Genomic DNA, 23,268 nt, shown 5'->3' with positions numbered 1-23,268 from the left:
TCATAGTTCTGGGGACTGGGAAGTACAAAATTTGAGAATCTCCATCTGCTGAGGGGCCTCCTGTTGTGTTATATAGAGGAAAAAGGCAAGTGGACTCTCAAGAAGAGTGATAACTCCCGTGAGAATGACAATGGTACATTCGAGAGGATGGGGCCCTCATGACTTAATCACCTTTCACATGTCTCACCTCTCCATAATGTCACAAAGACAAGCAAATGTCAACATGAGTTGGGGGGCATTCTAACCATCAGCATATGGTATGTTTTGTTTTCCAATTAGATGCTAAGCAGCTTGATGTTTTGTCTATTATCCTCCAGAAGTCCAGGCCAGTGTCATGGATTGTGTAACTATTCAAAATCTCTTTATTAACCTGAGTGTGATGGCATACATCTTTAATCCCAGCACTTGGGAGGAAGACGCAGGTGGATCTCTGTGGGTTTGAGGCCAGTCTGGTCTACAAGAGATAGTTCCGGGACAGCTAGGGCTGTTACACAGAGAAACCTTGTCTTGAAAAACAAAAACAAAAAAACCCTTTGTTTTGACTAAAAATTAAGAAATCTCTATCAAAGTAGAACACTTGCCTACCATGTACAAGGTCCTGGGTTTGATTTTTAGCATCAAAATACTTAACATGCAAACATACATAACTGAAAAAGAAATCTCTAGCAGCCAGGAGTCAGGTTATAAACTTATGACAGGTATATAAAGAGGAGAAAATTAAGTTAGAGAAATAGTAGAAAGGTAGAGGGCTGGACCAGTCTTCTAGGGGTGGAGATAGAAACAGGAAGCAGAAGCTGAGACCATGGAAGGATGGGGGCGAGTGCACCCAATGAGAAGGGAATCAGGAAGAAGGCAAGTCCATGATTAGGGATATGGGTAAGTCAATCATAGAAGGAAACACACACACACACACTTTTTCCTTTCCTTTTGCACTCCAGTTTCTTTTTCATTACCACATGTTGGGGTTATTATGCTTTGTGTTGGAAAGCATCAAAGGGGAAGAATGGCCCCGAGAATGAGGGACATTGATTTAGGCAGAGCCCATAAAGGCTTGTGAATACTTCTTGGATGACTGGTACTCAGAATGTCATGTATGGATTAGCAGTTACGTCTGACGATCACAGCCGAGAGATCATGTGATCTCTCGAGAGATCTTACAAATGTGTGCTGAGCTGTCCATCCAAATTCACACCAAATCAATGTGAAAAACCCACAATTATGAGCCCCCTTGCCTAGAGTGATAACTTCAATACGGGACCCACAATTGACTCTTACTCTTTGCTTATTGTCCCCTCTCTACTCCCTGACACCACTTTCCAGATAAACTACCTGCACCCAAGTCATGGAAGGCCATATCCGAGTGCTGCTGAATTCATGTTCCTCTCTGCTTTTTGACAGCATGGTAGACATTAAGTTTTCTAAAGTGAGAGAGCTGTCTTAAAGATGTGGCAATGCCCATGAGTCTTCCAACACACCATCCCTCAAGTTGGATGGGAAAAAGACTTTCTCTTCCAGAAGTGACTCTATAAAAGATACAGCTAGGCCCCCTTGCATGAATACTTTTTACCCAACTGAAACTCCTCCAGATTGAATTACTATTCCATAGAGAGATGATTACAAACAAGCCACCATGCCTAGGCACTAGTATATGGGAGCCCTAAACAAAACAATCCTCTTTGCTGTTCTATTGACTTTTCAGAACTTGGAACAACAAACAGTCTTCCGGAGACCACCTTTCCAGATTGTTCTATACAAGCAAAAGGATTAATAAAAGCATTTCTAATTTGGCACATTCAACACTTGTTTACTTGATCTGTGACTATCTCACATCACACTGCTCAATAAGTACTCTTACGTAATATATTTATTAGAAGATTAATAATGACATCACTAAAGAAAACTTTAGCTCTTAGCTGATGGAACTTCCTGGGGAGAAAATAGTTAGCCATTCTAGGTGGGCTTTCGCCATGATGGGAAAGACGGTGAAATGTGTTGTTGATCCCCCAGGGCCTAACTCTTCCCCTTCCTCCAGCTTTGCACACAACTCTGCCACCCCTTTCCTTCTTCTTCCAGAACTGAGCAGGCATGAGGCATCCGCCATTATGTAGCTCACACACACTGACAATTATCATGAGAGCCTCATATGGTTACTATAAGGGGCGCTATGAGGCCTATGATGAGGCGTTTCCCCTGGATCTTTCAGATATGCAGTGCCTCGGGCAGATGTATGTTTAGTTTTGTGATGAACAGTCACGTTTCTGTGGGACATCCACATTAACATCCCGGGTAAAAGGCAACACTAATATGAGGTTCATTTGGTTCCCATACACTACAGTTCACACCCTGTGGCTTCCAGCTCTTCTTGTTCTCCTTTCCCAACTCCCCACCCTATTAATGTTAAGTTCCACTGCCAGCTGTTGAGGAAAGCAGTCTCATGAAGTTTCAACCAGCGTTCACAGTTTGATTCAGTCAAATCCCTGTAGCAAATGCCTTTGGGAAGGATAAAGGAAAAAGGGAGGGAGGGAGGGAGAGAGAGAGAGAGAGAGAGAGAGAGAGAGAGAGAGAGATCCTGACTTAGTCGTTCTATGTGATTTGACTCCAGCTTAACTAGTTCAAAACAGAAAACTTCTATGACAATTAGATTATATAGTTTACAGTTGTGCTGTCCAACATGGCAGCCACCAGTTCCCGTGTGACAATTAAAATTTAAATTAATTAGGCAGGTAGTTCTGCAGCGGCCATATCCCCTGTTCTGTCTGTTGTGTACCAAATAAACTTGTATTTTTTTCCTACAAGCAATTTAAACTAGTTAAAAACAATAAAAACTTGAGTGCTGTGGTCAAGGTTGAAGTGCTTAGCAGTCACACGTGGCTGGTGGCCGCAGCGCTGAGCAGACAACAGTTAGAGAACACTTCTTCATCACACAATGGTTTCTACATACACTGCTGGCCTGTAGTGCTAGTGCCTTGTATCCACTCACCACGAGTCAGGCGCATTACAGGCATCTGCTTTATCTGTATGAAGTCACAACGCTCTGGGAGATAGGTGCTACCACTTTACAGAAAAGGAAACTGAAACACAAGGCCAAAGCCCTTTGCTAAACTCAGAGGTTAAAATTTGGCCCCCAAAAGACCAGGGCCCAGAGCTCTTAACCTTATGCTCATACTGTGAACATCACAGTGACCTGGGTTGGTACAGAAAAAATAATTGGCTCTGCTGAATCTTCCTGCACTCCAACAGCTCCAGTTCGGCTATTGGGTATCGCAGTAAAGGTCATAGCATACTCCTACAGTTTCCTTAGGGCGTGTGAATTCGGGTTTTAATACGATCCCTAGGAGGAAAAGCTGTCGATCTCACCTTATCCTACCTTCGGTGGCAGAATGAGATATACCAATAATCCTGGTTAGAAGGGCAGAATCGGGTGTATTAGTTAAACTATGGCAAGCTGTGATAAACTCGGGAATCTCAGGTGTTTGAAGAGATAAAGTTTGTTTTCCATTTATAAAATCCAATAAGCAACATCAAGTAGAGAGCTGAGAGTGGGGGAGTCAGGGGAGGGGTGTTGAACAGGGACCCAGATCCACAGAGGGCCTGCTTTCTTCAATGTAAAGAGCCCAAATTTGCTGTGGACAGCACCACCTAGGGGACAACCATGAAATGAGATTGATATTTCTGTTTGTTTGGTCTGGTTTTTTTTTTAGTTGTTTTATTTTTTGTTTGTTTGTTTGGTTTTGGTTTTATTTTGCTTTTTAAGACACGGTTTCTCTGTGTAGCCTTGGCTGCCCTGGAACTCAGAGATCCACCTGCCTCTGCCTCCTGAGTGTTGGGATTAAAGATGTGTGTCACTATCACCCAGCAAGAGTTATCTTAAAGGAAATTAAGCCACTTGGGTTGACAATGCTCCCCACAAGAACCATAGACTAACAAAACCCCCATACTAGGCACAAGAAACCTTCTTTCAAATTGTTGGTAGGTGACTCCCAAAACAATATAGATTATCAATGTAGCCCTTGGTTGACTCTCAGTGGCTGAGGGTAGGCCCTTATTGTTGAAGGCACTACACAGTTGGGACTCAGGACTAGGAATTATTTGAGCTGGATCTGACTTGAAAGACTCCTTCCTGTGATCTAGCTTACATAGTACCAGAAAACACTAGGCAAGCTACCAAAGGAGGGAAGCAATTAAACAGTCCTACCCACCTGCAACACCTATGAACCAGGACAAGACCAGCATGGCAAAATATGTATACATAAAGATGCAATAAGTGGTACTCACATGTTTGTGGTAACCAACAGTCATCCACTTGGATTCAAGGCCCAATCAAAAGGAGGGGAATCATGTCTGGTACTGGAAACCTAGCTAACTTCTCAGGGAAAGTGAGGTCATAGGCCTTAGTAAAGAGTCTACTATCACCACTTTGCTAGGCCAGCATACCTCCTTACTGCATTCTAAATCTTAACATTATACCCACAGATAAATATAGCGACCTCCCCCTTATCAAAGAAGTCTCTCCCTACTTCAAATGGAGACCATCACAGAAAATTACATTAGACATATAATAGAGATCAAGAAATTATGGGACGTCCAGCCTCAATGGTTATATCTACATAACAATCCTATGACTCAGGGAACATTGAGGAAGGAGGAGCAGAAAGATCATGGGAATCAGAATACCAGAAAGTCTGTTTGCTGTGAAACGGTCTCTCCTAGAAATGGCTGCATATTCAAGACTAGAACAATTACAACATCAATGGACAGCTAATGTAGAAAGGGAAAAATTTGCGGGTCCTACCCCTAGACAAAGAACTATAGGTAACTACTGAAAGAAGGAGAATTGGCCTCCCCCAAGGGTTGAACCCCTTTATTGGTTGTCCAATGCAGAGGGGTCAGCCCTGAAACCATATATAAACAGTAAAAGCGGACTCATTAGGTTGTATTTATGTTTGTGTTGCATATATGTATATATGCATATATGTATATATGCAACAATATATATGTATATATCTGTAACAATAACAACAAAAAAGAGGCTATCAACTTGAGAGTGGGGGCCATGCGAGGGGCTGGAGGGTACCTAAGAGGAGCTGGTGAGAGGAAAGGGAAAGGAGAAAGTGATGCAATTTTATTTCAACTGAAATCTATTTTAAAAAATTAAAAAGGGTGAGATTCAGTAATTAATGCCCTTTAAACCAATGATGGGATAAGATTAATGCTAAAACCATCACCCTCAGCCACCATTTTATCTCTTATTCTTTGTCATGACAGTGACAAGGTCGAAAGTCAAGCGATCGGTACTAATGGAAGGATTTCTTTCACTTTTCAGCCTGAATATGAATTCCCCTCTTTGTGATTCACTCTCCCAACTTCGTTGCCAGCAAAGCACCAAGCCATAGTTCCTCCAGGACCCTCAAGAGGGTAACTACTGTGTGACAAGCCAGATCTGCTGACAATGAATTTGCTGGTGAAAACCACTAAGAAAAGTTGAAATTATGGATATTCCCACTTAAGAGGGGAAAAAAGCCTATTTAGTTGGAAAAGCTGAATTTTTATAGTTGCCTCTGTTTTGATGTCACATCTAACCCTTAATTCATGCTGCTGTATTCATACGTGGAAGACCCTTATCATGCCTCTAGGCCTTCGTAAACTGGTAGTTTCTGTCCTAATGGCTTTTCCTATGGGCAGTGCAGGACATCATGTGTCTTAGTTAGGGTTTTTATTGGTGTGAAGAGGCATCAGGACCACTGAAACTCTTATAAAGGAAAACATTTAATTGAGGTGGTGGCTTACAGTTTCAGAGGTTCAGTCCATTATCAGCATGGTGGGGAACACGGTGGCATGCAGGCAGATGTGGTGCTGGAGCAGGAGCTGAGAGTGTTACATCTTGGCTTACAGGCAACAGGAAGTGGCATGGCTTGAGCATATATGACACCTCAAAGGCCACCTCCACAGTGACACGCGTCCTCCAACAAGGCCATACCAAATATTGCCACTCCCTTTGGGGAGCCATTTTCTTTGAAACCACCACACCATGTAAAAACCTAAACACCATGGCCACAACATTGTTGCAAAAGCATCTTAATTTATCTTGGTGGTTTTTCTTCTTCTGCCTTTTTCTTTTTTTAAATGGTATTGTGCCCTTATTTGCATGCGAGCTCTTATCGTGGGCTTTGAACATCTGATCTGGAACGCTGCAATTTTTACAATCCATGACTCTGTCTTGCTAATCCTCTCTCCATGATTCAAATGCCCAATACCATTTGTTTCCAATGTATGAATGAACATACATGCTAAGCAATCCTTCAAGATGACAAAGAGACTGGGTGCCCCAGAGAAACTGATTTGATCATGGCTCTGTCTTTTTGTTGTTGTTGTTGTTTGATTTTGTTTCTTGAGACAAGGTTTCTCTGTGTAGTTTTGGAGCCTGTCCTGAAACTCACTCTGTAGACCAACCTGGCCTTGAACTCAGAGATCCACCTGCCTCTGCCTCCAGAGTGCTGGGATTAAAGGTGTGTGCCACCAGCGCCTGACTGTTCTGTCTTGATTACAATCCTAACATTTCTGTTAATATTTCCAAGCTTGCAAAATGGGGTTGAGTACTCTGAATGAAGTTAAACTACATTTGTAAATCATTTTATCACAACAGTACCAACCAAACATTGCCATTACTATTCATTCAGACTGTGTTCTTCTGCGTTCCTGGATGGGGTTTCCCTTTATATAAAAATGGACATTTTTACTTTGTGAAAATAAAATGGTATCAGTAATTTATAGAGGATATTCAAAACATAATGTTTATTCTATGATTTGCATGTTATATGATTTCTACTCTAACTATGAAATGACCTTACCTATTCTCTAATGTTTGGTTAGTGAGAATATCCATAAGCACACTACCTAGTTCAAGTTAAAGAAATAGCACATAATTTGTCCTACTTTCTTTTTAACTCCCAGAAGGCCTACTGTGTAACAGGTGCTGAAGTTACAGTAAGAAACAAAGCAAAGGCCCTGAACTTAAACAGTTTTTACTTTGAAAATTAAAATTCCTCAGTAACTCAAACTCATTGTCTCCTATTTGTACCCCACCAACACAGAATTTGTTACATGGTAGTGCAAATCTAGTTTTGATTAACAACAAAACATATTTCAAATTAACAGCAAACAAAAATGTCCATGTAGTTGGAAGGCAATACAGCTGTTTTGCCAATTCTTATCCATCCAATTAGTGACACCATCATAAGCCATTTAAATCTACTTCTTGAAGCAAGCATGTTGTCCAACTTATATAGTCACTTTTCTCCTTAAATTAAAAATAATTTGATGCTCTACTGAATATTATAATCCCATGAAAGAACTTTGAATTTCTAAAAGAAAAACAGAAGAAAGGGTATGGACCAAAGAAGACACTATGTAAAAGACTTAACATGATGGCCATAGCATCATTGGGAAAGCATCTGTGCCGCATATGGGTGGGTTGTTTTCACGAGCCTGCGATCTTACTCACATGAGATCTCTTGCTAATTGAACTAAGGGTATACCCCCTCTCAAGATACATTTTACTAACGTGCTTTCCTGGAACATCGGCCTAATTCCTAGTAACTGAAATCAGTGGAACTATGGATTTTATTCCTTTGGGCCTTTCTTAATTTTTACCCAGTGCTTTGCAGGGTGAAGGGGTTACAAATCCATCCCAGAATGAATCATGGCAAAGTCATATAAAAACCGCGTTCATGTGCCTGAGTGAGTAAACACTGGGGAAGCAGTGAAGAACACAAGTTCTAGAGTCCTACCACCTCCATTTGCCAACTGTGCGAACTTGGAAGTGACTCAAACTTTCCAAGCCCCAAATAAGCACTTCTGGCAGTCTGGCACACATGGGGTTTGGGGGAGCTTCTTTCCAGATCTTGATGTTGTTTCTTTCTGGGCCTTCATCTTCCCAATTGTAAAATGAGGATTGAGAGAGACATTTCTCTACCTCAGTGAAATAACATGAGCCAAGGTATTTTGTAAGTTATGAAGACTTATAAGAAGGCAATCATGTTGTTGTGGCTACTGTTGTCAACGTTAGTGCTATGAGCTATGGCTACTGAATTACACATAGAGACACTGGGACTTCCATACAGGGCCAGGCATTTGCCAGCCAGCAAGAGCCACTCTAGAATTTTTGCCAATTTTGAAGCCAAGAGATTTGTTGACCTCACTGTAATTTTAAGTCTTTAAAATCTGCTCATGTTAAAAATAACCTTTATTTTTAAAAAAATATATGGCTGTTGCAGAACAGAGTATTGGTTTAACTATGTAAGGATTGTTGCATTTGTTTTACCTTGCCTATCTAAGGCACCTGGTTGGTCTAATAAAAAGCTGAATAGCCAATAGCTAGGCAGTAGAGGGATAGGCAGGGTTGGCAGGTAGAGAGAATAAGTAGGAGGAAGAATCTAGAGAGGATGAGGGAGAAAGAGAGGGAGATGACAGGAGTCAGCCAGACATAGAGAAAGCAGGAAAGTGGGTATGCAGAATAAGAAAAAAGTAAAAAGTCCCAAGGGAAAACATAGATGAAGAGAAACAGGTTAAAATAAGTTATAAGAGCTAATGGGACAATCCTAAGCTAAGGCTGAACATTCATAATTAATAATAAGTCTCCGTGTCATGATTTGGGGGCTGTTGGTCCAAGAAGTCCTGCTACATATGGCTTTGGGACTGGGGACATAGAGCAGTGGCAGAGTGTTTGTTTAGCGTGATCAAAGCCCTGGATTCAATCTTCATTACAGTCTAAAGGAAAAACCTTCATAACTGGAACTGTGAATAGGAGCCATCCTTCAGATGGAATCACAGAGATGAGAGGCTCCAGGTCCTGCTAGAATCACTTAGATCATATTAAGGAAGTCCAGTACCCAGACCAATGGCATAAGGATCTTTGGGGGTAGAAGCAGGTGGCAGGCTTTTGATGTGGGAGTGTCATATATCAATCTGTTGATTTCTTTGGCTAAGCAATAAAGAAACTGCTAGGCCCATTTGATAGGCTCACCCTTAGGTGGGTGGAGTAAACAGAACAGAACGCTGGGAGGAAGAGGAAGTGAGGTCAGACTCCGCAGCTCTCCTCTCCAGAGCAGACGCCCCAGAGAGACGCCATGCTACCCGCTCCAGGGAAGACGCACGCCATGCCCCAGCTCCGACCCAGGATGGACTTAGGCTAGAATCTTCCCGGTAAGCGCACCTAGGGGCGCTACACAGATGATTAGAAATGGGCTAAATTAATATGTGAGAATTAGCCAGTAAGGGCCAGAGCTAAGGGCCAAGCAGTGATGAAAAGAATACAGTGTCCATGTAATTATTTTGGGGCATAAGCTAGCCGGGCAGGGCAGGCGGCTGGGGTGTTTGGGGACGCAGCCCCACCGTCGCCCCATATTACAACAGATGACGCCCAGACGTGTGGCTAACTAAACCCACTTAAAAAACCTGAGAAGGCTTAAAAATAAGGGAGAGAGCATTTAACACAGATTTTTGCTGTTTGTTGGTGGCGTGCTGTAGAGAGATTTCCTGATTCAGCAACAGCAGCAGAAAAAAAAAAGCTGCGTTATTTTAAAGTGTGGCTTCCCAGGGCTGTGCCGCCAGTGCAAACTCTGGCTTTATGTTTTTGTTCCCGCTTGGGATCGGAAGGAGAGTGCTCTGAGACCGTGAGGAGGACTCAGAGCTCCCCGCCTGCTCCTGGGCAGAAGGCAGAATCAGGCTTAGGCAGGCGGAAGAGCATGGCGGATTCCTGCCGCCATACAGAGACGTGTTTTCAGACTGCACAGTGCTCTGCGAGTCAGATTTGGATGTAACTTGGATGAAAAGAATTTCTGTGCTGCACACTCAGTCTCAGAATTAAAGTGCTGAGTGCCGCTCCTACCTGGTGGCCCCAGAGCTAGCACAAAATGGTATGTCCTCCATTTTGAAATTTTCCTGACTCAGCAGCAGGAACAAACCTGTGTTGTTTTAAAATGCCGGCTTTCTGGGCCATCCTGCCAGGGCAAACTCTGACTGTTTGAGGCAGGAGGGCCGGCTACCGAGAGAGGACTTGAGTGTCGTCTGTTGTAGCTTGCTGGCTGGCAGGGACCTTGAAATGCTATAATCATGGCTGCAGCCTGTATATCCGCCATGAGGCTGGAAAGCTAAGGAATGGACTGGATCTAGCTGGCAAAGCCACGCCTTTAGTCCTACTGAGATTGCTTGGTAAATTAAAGACTCCTGTGGTCAGAAAAAGAGAGATATACAGTAAAGAGAGATTCAAAGACAGAGAAAATTTCTGAATGGTTTAAAGTGTGTTAAAAATATATGCAAGCTGAAAGTTGAAGTTCTTAAAGCAAAAAAAAAAAAAACAAAAAAAAAGGAAGCGAGTTGTTGTGTGTCGTAGTACACACCTTTAATCCCAACACTTGGGAGGCAGAGGGAGATAGACCTCTGTGACTTCAAGGTGTGGTAGCACACGCCTTTAATCCCAGTGCCTAAAAGGCAGAGACAAACAGATCTCTGTGAGTTCAAGGTGTGGTAGCAAACACCTTTAATCCCAATGCCTCGGAGGCAGAGACAGGCGGATCTCTGAGAGTTCAAAGACAGCCTGGTCTACAGGGTTATTCCAGGTCAAAGATATAAGCTCAAAAAGCAAAAAGTTAACCTAGGAATGTCACAGCTTAGATTCTTAAGCGCCTAGTGATTTAAAGGCGCAAATCAAAAGTGCTCCTGGATAGTAAAAAATTACAGATTCACAATAGGACAGATTCAAACCACTAAATGAGTCACACTGTTGGATGAATGTATGTAGGCTTGGGAGAGAGAAGAAAAGGAATATAGAGAATAAAGTTAATGGTTTAAAAAGAAAAAAGTAAAAGTAAAGTCTTTAAAGAGACAGAGTACAGATAGTTATAGATATAAATAAAAATAAGCCGCGTAAAGATGGAAAATTCACAGAGAGTCTGGATTATGTACATTGTGTTTTCTTTAAAATTTTTGACTGTGAAGGAGCTAAATACAGAGAGACATTTCATTATATGGGCTGCCCAGTGGAACCAGAACGGATATCATGAGGGTATGACTTTGAAATTTGGATCTAAGGACATGATGCTTTGGAAAGGAGTTTCTTATTTTGTTTTCACAGAGGATGAGACCCTGTTCATTTCTTCTATTCCGATTTGGTATGATGGACCACGTCCTCCTGAAGGGTTGCTGTGAACATCTTCATTCAGAAAATTGCTTTGCTCAACTGCCAACTGAGATGAAACTAGCACACAGGTTATACCATGAAAGACCTAATTAACGACGCCCCCATTCAGCAGGAAGCAGTTTGGAGAGAAATAACTGCGCCCATATTCCCAAAAATTGTTTATAAATGTTCTTTAACATTTAAAGGGGGATATGATATAGGTATGAATAATTTGCATTAGTATAGATTTTGCTTTATTGATAGAGATTTACGGTCAACTTTGTTACATGTATAAATGTTTCTGATGTAATTTTTACTTGATAACTGTTTTGTTATATGTAATTTTGCTATGTTAAGGTTAAAGCCTTCCTTTTTTTGTTTAAACAGAAAAAGGGGAAGTGATGTGGGAGTGTCATATATCAATCTGTTGATTTCTTTGGCTAAGCAATAAAGAAACTGCTAGGCCCATTTGATAGGCTCACCCTTAGGTGGGTGGAGTAAACAGAACAGAACGCTGGGAGGAAGAGGAAGTGAGGTCAGACTCCGCAGCTCTCCTCTCCAGAGCAGACGCCCCAGAGAGACGCCATGCTACCCGCTCCAGGGAAGACGCACGCCATGCCCCAGCTCCGACCCAGGATGGACTTAGGCTAGAATCTTCCCGGTAAGCGCACCTAGGGGCGCTACACAGATGATTAGAAATGGGCTAAATTAATATGTGAGAATTAGCCAGTAAGGGCCAGAGCTAAGGGCCAAGCAGTGATGAAAAGAATACAGTGTCCATGTAATTATTTGGGGCATAAGCTAGCCGGAGCCAGGCGGCTGGGGATTTGGGCACGCAGCCCCGCCGCCGCCCCTTATTACTACAGGCTTTCTTTTTTTTTTAATCCCCAGGTGAGTCCACGGAACAGCTAAGTTTGAGAGAGCCTGGCTTAGATAACAAGCAACGCAGAAATCACACAGAATTTTCAGAATAGTGTTATGTCCAAGGCAGAACTTAAGGTTACCCTCAAATACAGGACAATGAATTAAGAATCTGACACCTTAAGGTTGGGTGGATGAACTCACAGGTGTCAGACTGCTAAAGAATCTCAATGGGCCATCAGGTGAGATCATTCGTCCTATGAGGAAGGAAAGCACATCTTTCAAGAGGAATCCTTGGCAAGGTTCAGTCTTCTCACTGAGATCTACAGAAGTTTCGAGGGGTAGCATGTGTGCTACTGGAAATCACTGCATTCAGACAATAACACTGTTGATATATAAGCTGTGGAGAAAGGTCCATGCCTTAGAAAATCTCTAAGTTTTAGTCTATGGTCACAAATCAATTCCAACCAGCTAACTCGGGTTGACTGGGTACTCATTATATATTAGACACTATGGAGGACAATCAAGAGATAGAAGATGTTATCCTTACCCTCAAGCACCTAGATAGATGAAACCAGAAGGAAGAGTCCAATTCAGGATATGACAATGGGCCTCAAGAATTCCTAGCATGGTATAAACATCTTAAATGCCTACTATGTGTGACTTTTAGCATGCCTTAAAGTTTATAGACATAATTGACTTGTAGAAACAATAGCCACAATAAACAAGTAAGCAAAGCTTTTAAACTTCCATTGATGTCTGGAATTGCTTTACCTTGTTTGGGTGCTTTTATTACACGGAGAGAACAGGGAAGGGATCCTGAAATCTCATAACAGACAGTAGCTTTGTTGGGTCCAGGGATACAGCTCAGCTGTAAAGCTCTGACATATCATACACACGGCTCTGTGCTCAATCCCCAACACCACACATAAAAAGTATCTTCATGTCCTTTGTGCTAAATGGTCCCCAGTTATTTCAGTGTCAATCGAATAAATGCAAGATCTTTGTCTTCCTCCTGTTTCTTCTCATACTCAAGATGGCATGCAGGCTAGGAATGGGACACAAGGAAAAGGGAGTGAGAGCCTGTGAAGTCGCCTACTGCTCAGCCTGGGGTTCTCAACAGCCTCTCCAGGGATCTCTTTCACCCTGGAGGGTTCCTCCGTGCGATGGCTAGTGTTGACCGTCATCTGGATGAGATTCCCAATCACCTTGAAACCAAACCTCTGAGCATGTCTGTGAGTTTCTAAATCAGGTAAATTGGGGTAGGAAGAGCTACCTTAAATGTAGGCAGCACTATTTTAGAGGGCTGGGTCTTGGGATAAATAAAAAGGAGAAAGGAAGCCAAACAGTAGCAATCATATCTGTTTCTTAACTGTGGGTGCAATTTGACCAGCTGCCATCACTTCCCTGCCATAATGAACTATACCCTGGAACTATGAGTCTAAATAAACTTGTCCTGGCCCCACCCTCTCTCCCTCTACATGCCCCTCCCCCCTCTCTGTCTTTTGTCACAGCAATAAGAAAAGTTAACTAACACATTCAGAATCTAATTGGCACCCAGTGCTGAAGGCTGCATCTAGTGGGCCCACGGTCTTTTCTTTTAGAATCTTATCTAACCTTGGAGAAATTCCTTTTAGCTATCACCACCAAATACCCTTCATCAGGCATCTATCTGGGTTCTTCATGCCAGAGTCTTTGCTACCTTGTCTCTTCCCATGGCTCTCAACACGGTCACCCACTAGGAACACAAGGGCCATTTAGAGTCCCTGCCCAGCACACAAGAGTTGAAAGAGACTTGGGGAGACTGCCTCCTGGCTTTTCCTTGTTCAAATCTCGTTCCATCACTCCTTGTCTCTCTGCTTGCCCTGTTTTGCTATTTAGGCCTTGCAAGGACTCCTTACAGGAGGGCAAGTAAAAAGTGGGATGCAGCATTCTCTACTATCAGCACTCCCCATAATCTAATCAGAATCTCTATAATTCCTTGTCACCATTTTACCTTCTCAGGAGAATCACAACCCAACAGAAGTGACTTCATACCTGGCTGCAGGGCTAGGATTTGGGGGGAGTTGTGAAATTAGCCAGGAGATTGATCATGGTGAAATTCAAAGTTTCGGTTTTACAGGCACAAGGTGGAGACAGAGGGAGGAGGGCAGCGTTGGGTTTGGTAGTAGAGAATCGTGAGCCGAAGGTGGCAGGTGGTATCATGTTAGCCCACCTACTGCTTCATTATCGTCTTCCCTGCAAGGAAGACTAGTCATTGGAGAATGATGCGATGCATGAGAGGGTAAGAGGAGAGACAGCGAGGATTGGAGAAGGAGAATTGTAAAGCAACTCACCACCAGAAATGTCTGCAGCACAGGGTGATCTCTAAAGCTGGGGTTTATAGCTTATGAGCTCACCAAGCTGTTTCAAAAGTGTAATTGTTTCCAAATGGTGAAGACAATTTGGCAGGAATGAAATTATAACCATCTTTTACTATTATGTCATCCGCCCTCTGGAAAATAGAATAGCTGTACCTAAAAGGAGACCTCCTTCAAAGACCAGAAAGAAGTAAGGCATCATCCCAGGAAGGAAGAACTAGGGAATGGAGATGAGTCGTGACCCATCTGATTTGGGCTTCCAGTAGACTGAAAATGACTCTCACAAATGTCATCTAGCAAGACAACCGGATGTATTAAAGTCTGAGGATTCTTTCAGTTGGCCGGTGGCCTCACAAGAGTGTCAGACCCACCTCTCCCTGCTGACAAGGGCTACTGAGTCATCTCCCAGGCTTCCAGGGTGAAACTACTGTGTTTGCATTCTAGAGCTGGAGAGCCTCATCTCTCTTAGCTTGCCTCCGTGCTCCCTCTCTTCCTCCCCAGGTTTCACTGCCAGGTTTAACTCTAGTCTCAGACACTTACTGTCCAGATCTTCCTACCCGTGACTCTGATCAAAGGGCTTAATTCCTTTGATCCACAGTTTTTCCATGTGTAAACTGGAGTGAAAAAGATACCCACCATGAAGGGTTTGGGAGAAAGATGCGAGATAATGTTTACAAACACTGGAAAGACCCAGTAAGGAGCAGGCTCTAAGTATATGTTAGTTTTCCTCTTGTCAGTCTACCCATTATCCCCACCAGTCTCCTTTCCTGCCTGGCACTGAGGATGCAGCAAAAGACCTGCTACAGGAGTTCAGCATCAACACAGTCCCAGGCGATGCCTATCAGGAGGGAGAAAGAGAGAAGGGCATACCAGAGAAAGAGATCTGTGAGCTCTCTTCTTGGCTTTTTGGATGAAGGAGTGTTTGGCTGTATGTTGAAGGTGGATGTGTTTCCAAGCAGAGGTGAGGAGATTACCCCAACCAGTAGAGGGAGGGAGCATTTAAGTGAAAGGGGAAAGAAGCAAAGCCAATAATGGGGACATTAAGGAGCAGGTGACTACTATGGGCATAGAGACACAATCCAACTGAGGAACTCTAAGAGGCAACGAAGAACATTCTTCAGCACTATCCTGCCGTGGGACAAGAAAGATAAAATGTTATTCTTGTTTGGGGATAGCAGGATAGGTATCTGGGTGATCTGAACCAACCTATTTTCAGTGACTCTCATCATTGGAGATTCTACCATTGTTTATTTTTGCTGTATAGATGCACAGATAACAAGCAACAGAGTCTCACACGGCAGAGGGGTTAAATGGCTAAAGGAAAGCCACATATGGTAGTGCACAATTGTAATCTCAGCACTTGGGAGGTGGAGACCAGAAATTCAAAGTTAGCCTTACCAATACAGTAAGTTTGAGCCAGCACAGAAAGAAATGCAGTATAGAAATTACGTAGATGAACTTTGGGGCTATAGTTTAAATCATAATTTTGCAATCTCTCTCTCTCTCTCTCTCTCTCTGCCAAATTTGAAGCAAGCTTTATTAAATACTTGCCAGGATGATGGACACTAGCCATCCCCAGGATTGCCAAAGAATCTGGCAATCAACATTACAGTTATGAAGCAACAATGAAATAATTTTATGGTTGGGGGTCAGCACAACAAGAGGAACTGTATTAAAGGGTCACAGCCTTAGGAAGGTTGAGACGCGCTGTTCTAGGGTCTAAGGAAGATAGAGCGAATCATGTGTCACCCGATTCATTTGCTAGAACTGCCGTTTCCACTGTGACTGTGTTTGGATATAGTGCTCTTAGTAAGGTAGTTAAGGCTAAATTTGCTCAAAATGGAAAAAGGACCAAACTTGACAGGACTTTCATCCAAAGGAAAAGGAAGAGGAAAGAGGAGGAGGAGTGGAAATATCACAGCAAGCATCATCATTCCCTGGCCACAGAGGACAGGCCATGCAGGACTCAGTGAGAGGCTGGCTGTCCTCAAGGCAAGGAGAAAGTCCTCACTAGAGACCAATGCTGGCACCTTGGACTTGTAACTGCCAGACAGTGAGATAACAATTATCTGCTATTGAAGCCGCCCACTCACTGGTATTTTCTTATAGCACTCCAAGAAGACACACGAACCCATATTGTCTCTAATTTGTTTGAGTTATGTAGGATTATTAATAAAGGCTCCCATTCTTCTTACAAAAAAAGAACCTTGCAATCTCTTTTAACTGTTCCACCAGGAACAAGCTGCACAAGACAAGCCTCTTCGTGACTCAGTTTCCCCATCTGTATAACAATGCCAAGTGCAAAAGGTTATTAGATGAGTTTCAAAAGACTTGGTCTTTTTAAGGCTTTGAGCAATGGCTAGAACATAGTAATTTTTATCAGTGATTATTAGCATGAATCAATACTTACAGAAGGTTCTGAGAAGCAGCAAAGGACTACTATTAAACTCAAAACATGAAGCTGGAGTGCCTGAGAGTGCTTGCTGCATAGTCCTGAGGACTAGGGTTGAGACCCTGGAATGCATATAACAAGTCAGGTGCCCCACAAATGCCTGTATCTCCAGTGCGGAGGTGTGTGATGCTTTCTTCCCATCTCTACACATGCATGTATACACATGCAAACAGATACACATAAATAAAATCTACAAATCAAACACTCAATTCAGAAAATCATTTGCCTTCGTGGGTTGTTTCTGGAACACATGATGGGTGATGTAGCAAAGCAAGAACACACCATAGCATGTGTGAGCTCAAATCTCATATCTCACCAGCTTTTTGCTCGAAGCATGGGCCCAGGAGTACTGTTTTAGCTAGTGTTTTTAGCCAGGTTCTACCTTGGAATGAATATATGTATATATATCCAGTGTTACCTAGAGACTATTTACAACATTAATTGCTGGGCTCCCTCTAGAGTTTCTGACTCAGAGGATTAGGATGGTCTTAGGTTCTTCATTTCTGATAATCCCAAAGGTGATGCTCATGGTACATGGCTGAAGGCCACATATTTAGAACCACTGTAAAAAGAAATCAATTCATCAGTGCTATCGTTTGGATCCAGAGTGTCTACTGAAGTCACATGTTTTAAAGGTTTGGTTCCCAACTAGCTGCTATTGGAAAGTGATGGAAACCTGTCTCGTGGGAGGCTTGAGCTCTTTGATAGTGTGCTCCTGAAGGGGACAATGGGCTTCTGCATCCCCTCTTCCTTTTTCTCCCTTTGTCCTAGCATGAGTTGAATGGGCTGTCCCTGCTACCCATCCCCGTCACCATCTGCTGCCTGACCACAGGCCTAAAAAGAAATGGGGCCAATTGACCATGGCTTGAAGCTTCCCAAACTACAAGCCAAAATGAACATTTCCACGTTTTCAGTGGCTAGGTATTTTGCTTCCGTTAACAGAAAACTGATCCCAACAGAGAAAGCTGGAGTATGAAAGAGACAAATTGCTCTAAGCAACCGCTCAGCTTCTTTCTACTCATGTCTGCTCCAAACCCACAAGCTTTCCTATTTATCTGCCTTTGCTCTCCCTTCCCCACTTTCCCCTCCCCTCCCCTTGCCTCCCCTCTCCTCATCCCTCCCTCCTCCTCCTTTCTTCTTTTTTTTGATACTTTTGAGGAAGGGTTTCAAGTGGCATTATCCCCAGTTCTTCATTTTCAAAAGACTTATTTCTGATGGCTATCCTTCATTTAGATCAGTGGTTCTCAAATTGTAGGTCACGACCCCTGTGGAGTCACATATCAGATATTTATTTACATTACAATTTATGACAGTAGCAAAATGACAGTTACGAAGTAACAATGAAAATCATGTTATGGTTGGGGGTCACCACAATGTAGGAGCCGTATTAAAGGATCGCGGCACCAGGAAGGCTGAGAACCGCTGATTTAGATGATCTTTTTTCATTTGTATTTTGCTTTCCTGTCTCATCTTCCTGTGGCGGGAAGAAAACACTGACACATGGAACGGAAGATGTGGCATCTTGCAGACTCTGTTACTTCTTAACCAATAATGTCGCAGAGGGCATTTACCCACCAGTAATGTGGGGCTAATTGAGTTTTGTCTGGCTAATCCCCTAGTGTTGTGTTACTGTCTCAGGGGGTGATCTGTGCAGATGGAGTTTATATGGGCATTGCATGGTCACAGCAGGGTGTGCGTACCTTGATACTTAGCAAGAGGCATTTTCTCTGCCTCTTTATGTCTTAGCAGAGCAGAGCAAACAGTGCTTCTTGAAGTGAGGGCCTTAGACTAACAGCATCAATATCACCTGGGAGGTTTAGACATGCCAGTTCTCAGGCTCTGCCCCAGATCTACTAAATCACAGACTCTGGGACAAGGGCTTATTTGTGCTTCAACAGGCCTCCTAAGTGACTCGGATGAACATTTTATATTTGAGAATCCTGGTTTGGTGGCTACAACCGTAAAATCTAGACACAAACCCCCGGGTTCCAATTCAATCTCTACCACTTCCCAGGAGCAAACATTCCTGGGAAAGTTACATATCTCTGTGAACTCCAGCTTCTAGATCTGGAGAATGAAACAATACTAGGACCTCCCCTTCATAGGTCTAGTTGAGACGATTAAGCAAGTGGCCAAGTATAAATCAAATCAGCTAGAAACAGGGTGCATAATACAGACTAAATATTATCCTCTCTCTCTCTCTCTCTCTCTCTCTCTCTCTCTCTCTCTCTCTCTCTCTCTCTCTCTCTCTCCTTCCTTCCTCCTTCCCTCCCTTTCCTGTCTCTCTCCACCCTCTGTGTGTGTGTGCATGTGTACATGTGTGTATGCATGTGGATGCACTCGTTCGTATGTGTCAGTGCAGGTGTACATGTGTTATGATACACATGCGGAGGTCTGAGGACAACCTTTGGGTGTTGGTCCTTGCCTTACCATAACCTTATCTGAGATAGTCTCTTTGCTGTTATGTAAGGACAGCTAGTTGGCCTCAGAACATCTGGAAATCCCTGTATCCACCTCTCATCTCCTGATAGGAGTGCCTGGGATTATACAGGCTTGAGTTTTTAACATGTGTTTTGGTGATATAAACTTAGGGTTGTCAGACTTTTATGGCAAGCACCTTTCCCAGTAGTCTCCCATGCTCATCATTTCCTTACTTTATATCTTTGCTTGTGAGCCTAGCCTTTCACGGCTGAGCCATCCTTCCAGTCCCACCATTTCTTTCCTTTTTTAAAAGCATGACGGCTTCCTGGCTACATGTCCCACGTCTACTCCTTGAAGGAGTGTCAGCTGTGTTTTAGCATGTTGGGAAGCTTCTTATTTAGTTTGTGTGTAAGTCTGTATATTTCTTTTCTTCGTCTATGTTGTTACTGGTGCTTCCTGCTAGTAGATTTTTATTTTATCCAACAAAGATTTCTCCTTCTTTTCACTGTCTTCTGAATAAGAAAAGTCTTTCCCTGAGTATTTAATATTGTCTTCTTTAAAAATTCATTCGCTATTTTTGCCCGGCAATCTTGTCTACTTCCCATAACCAGGAGGATAGCTATATGTTTTTCTTTGGGTTCACCTTCTTATTTAGCTTCTTTAGGATGTCGAATTATAGACTCACTGACCTTTATTTATGGCTAGAACCCAATTATGAGTGAATACATCCCATGTTCATCTTTTTGGGTCTGGGTTACCTCACTCAGGATAGTGTTTTCTATTTCCATTCATTTGCATGCAAAATTCGAGAAGTCATTGTTTTTTACCGCTGAGTAGTACTCTAATGTGTATATATTCTACACTTTCTTCATCCATTCTTCCATTGAAGGGCATCTAGGTTGTTTCCAGGTTCTGGCTATTACAAATAATGCTGCTATGAACATAGTTGAACAAATGCCCTTGTCATATGATCGGGCATCTCTTGGGTATATTCCCAAGAATGGCATTGCTGGGTCCAGGGGTAGGTTGATCCCGAATTTCCTGAGAAACCACCACACTGATTTCCAAAGTGGTTGCACAAGTTTGCATCCCCACCAGCAATGGATGAGTGTACCCCTTCCTCCACAACCTCTCCAGCAAAGGCTATCATTGGTGTTTTTGATTTTAGCCATTCTGACTGGTGTAAGATGATATCTTAAAGTTGTTTTGATTTGCATTTCCCTGATCGCTAAGGAGTGGGAGGGGGTATGGGGAGATGGGGAGAGAAAGTGAGAAGGGGAGGATGGGGGGAACTTGGGGAAACGGGATGATTGGGATAAAGGAAGGTTGGATAGGGGAGCAGGGAAGCACATATCTAATTAAGGGAGCCATCTTAGGGTTGGCAAGAGACTTGGACCTAGAGGGGCTCCCAGGTGCCCAGGGCGATGTCCCCAGTTAGTTCCTGGGGCAGCTGAGGATAGGGAACCTGAAATGACCCTATCCTATAGCCATACTGATGAATATCTTGCATATCACCATAGAACCTTCATCTGGCGATGGATGGAGATAGAGACAGAGACCCACACTGGAGCACCGGACTGAGCTCCCAATGTCCCAATGAGGAGCAGAAGGAGGGAGAACATGAGCAAATAAGTCAGGACCACAAGGGGTTCACCCAGCCACGGAGACAGTGGGGCTGATCTATTGGGAGCTCACCAAGGCCAGCTGGACTGTGACTCAAAAAGCATGGGATAAAACTGGACTCTCTGAATATGGCGGACAATGAGGGCTGCTGAGAAGCCAAGGACAATGGCACTGGGTCTTGATCCTACTTCATGTTCTGGCTTTGTGAGAGCCTAGCCAGTTTGGATGTTCACCTTCCTAGACCAGGATGGAAAGGGGAGGACTTTGGACTTTCCACAGGGCAGGGAACCATGACTGCTCTTCAGACTGGAGAGGGAGGGGGAGAGGAGTGAGGGGAGAGGGAGAGGAGTAGGAGGAGGAAGAGGGAAATGGGAGGCTGGGAGGAGGCAGAATTTTTTTTTCAATAAAAAAAATTCATTCGCTAGTCTCATTCCTAATGAACATACATTGCATTGTATAACAATATTCTTTTGGCAGTCATACACACAGAAACTGATGTCCTTGCCAGGCAGCGTGGTACACATCTGTAATTTCAGTACCTGAAAGGTGGAGGCAGAAATATCAGCAGTTCAAGGTCATCCTCAATTGTATTTTGATCTGGAGGCCAGTCTGTACCACGCAAGACCCCAGGAAAAAAGGAAGAGGAGGAGAAGGAAGAGGAGGAAGAGGAGGAAGAGGAGGAAGAGGAGGAAGAGGAGGAAGAGGAGGAGGAGGAGGAGGAGGAGGAGGAGGAGAAGGAGGAGGAGGAGATAAAAATCAAACAAACAAGCACCAGACGAAAAAACCAAACAGGACTGAGGCCTTAGTACTACCTGGCCTTCCACTCCCTTCCCTCACTTACCTTTCCTGGCCACCTTTCCCCATAAACTTCCGAAGAGCCCCCCTTTTGGAAAAAAGCATTCTTCTTCATTTGACTATGTTCTTTTTTCAATTTCTACATGAAAATGCCTTCAAGTAGATAGTGTTCAAAACAAATGCCAAAAGAAATCCCCATACATTTGGTTAGATGACAAAGATGCTGAGAACGCTCAGAGGAAAAAGGATCGCCCTTTCAACAAATAGTAATAGAAAATTGGAAGAGCTACAGGCACAAGAATAGCCCTCAGTGAAGCAAAGTTGGCTTAAGTGTCAGAGCCGAGACCACAAAATTCTTAGAAGAAAATGTAGTAGTGAATCTTCCCGACACTGGAATTGGCAAAGAGAATCTCTTGATTTTGATGCTACATTATCAATAATAAAGGTAAAATACATTAATTAGACCTCATTAAAATTAAAAACCTGCATTCATGGGAGGATACTATGGTGAGTGAAAATAGAAGCTATTTGCCAATCAGATACCTGATAAAGGATTAATTTCCATAATATATAAATAATTCCTAGTCAACAACTAAAAAGCAAAAGGAAAAAAAGACAACCCAATTTTTAAAATGAGAAAGTCATATGAATAGACATTTCTCCAAATAAAAGGTAAAATGGCTAATAAGTGCACCCAAAGATGCTGAAACCACAAACCACTAAGGAAATGCAAATCAAAACCACAGTAAGATGTCACTTCATTCCTACCATCAAAACAAAAGAAAACAATAAGTGTTGTCAAGGATGTGGAGAAACTGGAATTCCTATGCTTTGTTTGAAGGAATGTAAAATGTATAGCCACTACGGAAAACAGGCTAGCAGTTCCTCAAAGATGTAAATGACCCAGCAATTCTAATCTTAGGTGTATCCTACAAAGAAATAGAAAAGTACAGAATCAGAGCTTTGCACACCTAGGCTCATAGCAGCATTATTCACAGCAGCTAAAGGACACAAACCACCGCAATGTCCAGGAACAGATGACTGAATGAAATGTGGTACAGGTACCTACAATCATCGAATATATTTAGCCTTGAAAACGAATGAAGCTCTGATACGTAACTACAACATAAATGGTCAAAGAAAATATGTTAAGTGAAATGAACCAGACACAAAAGGATAAATACTGTGTTGTCACTAATGTGAGGTACCTGGAAGAGAAAAATCCATGCACGCTAAAAGTAAAGAAGTTATAGGGAGGATTAGCACATAGTTACTAACTGGGACAATGAAAATATTCTAGAAATGAATAGTGGTGATAGTTGCACCAAAAACATGATTGTGCTTAATGCCAACAAACAGGGTGCTTTAAAATGCTAACTATTGGGGCTGCCAAATAAAGGCAAGGCTGATGACCTGAGCTCAATCTCTGGAACTCACATGGTGGAAGGAGAGAACCAACTCTCATAACACAGAAGTTGTCTTCTGAACACACACACACACACACACACACACACACACACACATACACTCAAGAAATAAATGTAAAGGATAATAGCTATTCTATATAAATGCATATTTCA

The 23,268-nt window shown here is 42.8% G+C and overlaps 1 protein-coding gene across 3 annotated transcripts in view; it reads right to left on the bottom strand.

Moving 5' to 3' along the window:
- Positions 1–23,268, bottom strand: part of Adgrg2 (adhesion G protein-coupled receptor G2) — a 131,811-nt gene that overhangs the window by 52,955 nt on the left and 55,588 nt on the right. The window lies entirely within an intron of this gene.

The sequence above is a fragment of the Microtus pennsylvanicus genome, chromosome X (genome assembly GCF_037038515.1).
Source record: "Microtus pennsylvanicus isolate mMicPen1 chromosome X, mMicPen1.hap1, whole genome shotgun sequence".
In the NCBI taxonomy this organism is placed as follows: domain Eukaryota; kingdom Metazoa; phylum Chordata; class Mammalia; order Rodentia; family Cricetidae; genus Microtus; species Microtus pennsylvanicus.
This window is presented reverse-complemented; position numbering and strand designations above follow the sequence as displayed.